Source organism: Nylanderia fulva, unplaced genomic scaffold (assembly GCF_048542155.1).
Source record: "Nylanderia fulva isolate GAGA-0341 unplaced genomic scaffold, ASM4854215v1 Scaffold536, whole genome shotgun sequence".
Taxonomy (NCBI): domain Eukaryota; kingdom Metazoa; phylum Arthropoda; class Insecta; order Hymenoptera; family Formicidae; genus Nylanderia; species Nylanderia fulva.
In genome coordinates, this window is record NW_028190628.1 from 62,180 (window position 1) to 65,972 (window position 3,793).

At 24.5% G+C, this 3,793-nt stretch overlaps 1 pseudogene; it reads right to left on the reverse strand.

The window, feature by feature from the left end:
* Positions 1 to 435: 435 nt before the first annotated feature.
* Positions 436 to 3,381, reverse strand: LOC114937210 (uncharacterized; annotated as a pseudogene).
* Between the last annotated feature and the right edge of the window lie 412 nt (positions 3,382 to 3,793).

The following is a 3,793-nucleotide window of genomic DNA, read 5'->3' on the forward strand; positions in this document are numbered from 1 at the left end:
TAAACAGTGGATTTAATAAACATATTCACTGTATACATATATTTTTGTATATTACTATAATTTTTTAGCATTTATTTTTTATTATAATTTTCGAAAAACATTTTAAATGTCATATTATGTATGTATAGTACAGATATCCAATGAAGTTATTTCTAATACTACATATAATATATATTCTAACAATTAAAAACTGTTGTTTTCAACCGTTTGTTGGTGTTTTTAAAGTTTTAAATAGAAAGAACTCAATTTAAAATAAAAACAAAAAGCATTTGATAAATGTGCACTAAATAAAAAAACAACAACATATAACTGCAAATATATATATAGTAGCAGAACAATCAATTAATAGTATTTAACCTTAAAATTTTACTTTTAATTTGTAATAAATGTAAAACAAATAATTATATATATTATAACGGCAAGTTATACATATAATTATCTTAATCTTGAATAAGGTCCTTTCTCAGAAACGGAGCCTGTTTCACACACGGAGCCTGTTTCACAAGCAGAGCCTGTTTCACAAACGGAATCGTTTGACACACAGTGTTTTCCGTTTTTCTTTTTTGATTGAAACTTGTTACTGCGTTCTTTACCTTCTAACTAGCAATTTTTTATTACTTCTATGATATCCGATTCTGTTGCAGATTTTGTCTTGGAGTTCAGTCGAACAACACCTAAAATCATTTAGTAAATAATAAAAGTTACGCACGCATATGAGCATTACATAACGTAACTGTGCAACATAAGCCGGTGTGAACAGATCTGCGAACTTTAATGCGTAACATCATCATATAATACATATATATTACAGATATTAATAAAAAAATTGTGAATAAAAAAATGAAAGCGACAAAGTAATGTAAAAAATTAAATTCAAATTCAAATTTTTCTATTTAAATATATTTTGATTACGCAACACAGTTATGTTACGATGAAACTTGATTCAAGCGTATATGTATATGCTTGAAATGGTTTTGATGAGAGTATATAAAATAATATATTTTACCAATGATCACTTGGACTACTTTAGCGATTTAAAAGCTTTTTTTGCCGAGCTCCCTCCAAGGAATAGCAATTCCAACTTCATTTGAAATTGCTCTCGACATAATGGCTTTGATTACATGGGGAAAGATCTGTGCCTCCAATTAAACGCAGTGATGACTCTAAAATATAAAATTCACAAAATAAAAAAGTTCTTTATTAGAAAATAATTTTCATATGTAAAATATAATCTAAATAATATATAATAATATATTAAGTACACACCAGTGCATGTATGTTATCAGCTGAAACTCGATAGCCATTCTTCCATCGACATTAATTCCTGCTCTGTAACGACTGGAAAACGATTGTATTAAAGTCATAACAGCCGTATTAAGTGTCATCATTTAGTTCTGGCTCATCAGCATATCGGGCTTTTTTTTACAAGTATATTCACGTTATCCATAAGATCATTTAATTTAAGATTATCAGATGAACTTCTTTAAGAAGTTGTTTTCTGAATTCTGAAAATTCTGAAAGTTAAGTTATATTGGATATTAAAAATATTATACAAAAAGAAATATTTAAAAAATACAAAAACATATAAAGAATAAAAATAATTATTTACCAGCATTTACGTGAACGCTATCTGTAGTTTGCTTGAAGTTATCTTAAAATAACAAGAAAATATTATCAATTTAATTAATAATGCTTATTTAACAGAATTGTTGTATAACAACAAACTTGTTATATTAAGGCCGATAATACGTTGGTGAATTCAATGCAGAGCAGAAAAAATTTCAACATATGTATCCTATGATAGTATGCTACAGCGGACTACGGCTGGGCCTGTCGTAGCTTATCTACCATAGGAATATACTCGTATGTATATGTTGACGACTTTTCCGCTCCGCATTGAATGTACCCATGTGCTACCGGCTTTAAAGTGGAATAAATTAATATAGAATTTATTTATTAACATTATTATTTAGATTAATTTATATTAATACTATTATTTAAGTAATACTATTATTTATTATTGAAAAATCAATATTGTTTTAAAATATTAATTTTTAAATGTATATTATAATTGTTATCTAAAACCAAATATTTAAATATAAATATAAAGTGGAATAAATTAATATAGATTTATTTATTAACACTATTATTTAGATTAATTTATATTAATACTATTATTTAATTAATACTATTATTTATTATTCAAAAATCAATATTGTTTTAAAATATTAATTTTTTAAATGTATATTATAATTGTTATCTAATATATTTATATTTAAATATTTTGGTTTTAGATAACAATTATAATATACATTTAAAAATTAATATTTTAAAACAATATTGATTTTTTCAATAATAAATAATAGTATTAATTAAATAATAGTATTAATATAAATTAATCTAAATATAGTGTTAATAAATAAATTCTATATTAATTTATTCCACTTTAAAGCCGGTAGCAGTATTTAAATATATAAATTGCTAAGCCGTATTTTCTTCAGTATATTGATCTGATTAATAATGTAATAATAAATATTTTACATAAAGGTTCAAGTTTTAAAAATACTTACGATTAGTAATATTTTGACTTTCCATTGGAGAGCGATCATTATCTGTTAATATAAGGAAAATTAGTTTTTGAAAATAAAATGAATTCTTACTAGAAAAGTATTTATCTTATACCGTGTCTCTTGCCAGAAAGTGGTAATGTAGGGTATGTGTTGCTATCTTCATCAGATATCGATTCATAAGATTTATCAGTATCTGAGTAATCCTTATGTCCTTTACTTTTGCCTTGTCCCCGCTTATGTATTTTATTATTCTTTTTCGTTAAAATCTCCGTATGTGATGAAGATCATCTGTACGTTGGGCTTTAATTGCCTTTCTTTTAGCAAGTTTTAAATCACCTAAATAAATATTACTTATTATATATCCAATAACAAAGAATATAACTACCATATTGTTGTACATTATAGAATTGCATATTAAATAAATGTGTGGTACAAAATAACAATGTAATTATTATAAGTTTATGATAATTACAAATAAAAGAAGATATTCCATGATTAATAACATGTGTGTGTGTGTGTGTATATAATTCTTTATACATATATTAATAATTTAATAATTTTTTTTATAAAATGTTATACAATTTTATATAATATAAGCAATAACATATTTACCATATGTGCCTAAAATAATTGCTCCGTATTTCATCCAGTTTGAATCAGGACTATATTCATTTTTTATAGCTGCTTTAATAGCTGTAGTTTCATAATTTTGTGGTGGCCAATAGCATGCAGATTCTTTTAACAAAAACCATTTTTTCGGTATTGCTTCAACAGTGTCATCCTCTTTGAATCGAACAACAAGCCAAGTCATCTATATACACATATTAATCAATTCTTAAAAATTCCTAAAACTCAAATTCAATTATTAAAAACTTCTCTAGTAGACAATTGAAATAAACAAATAGAGATATGTCATTTGAGAAAAACTATGATTTAGCAAATAGATTCAAGATCACTTAAAGAATAAAATAAATATCATAACTGACTCTTCTTTGAAATCTTTTTCGTTACTTTTATTCTCAACATGCTAATTTTTTATTTTAAAATTTTTATGGGCTCCAGGTATTCAGATTTAATTACTTGATAACCTGATAGTAATCAATTTCGGATCTCAATCTAAACTGAACTTTATCTATCAACGAATAAATATCTCAACGAATAAAATTCAGTGAAAAAAAATTAGTTATAAAATTTACCACAATTTAACAAGAGGGTTTTTTAAA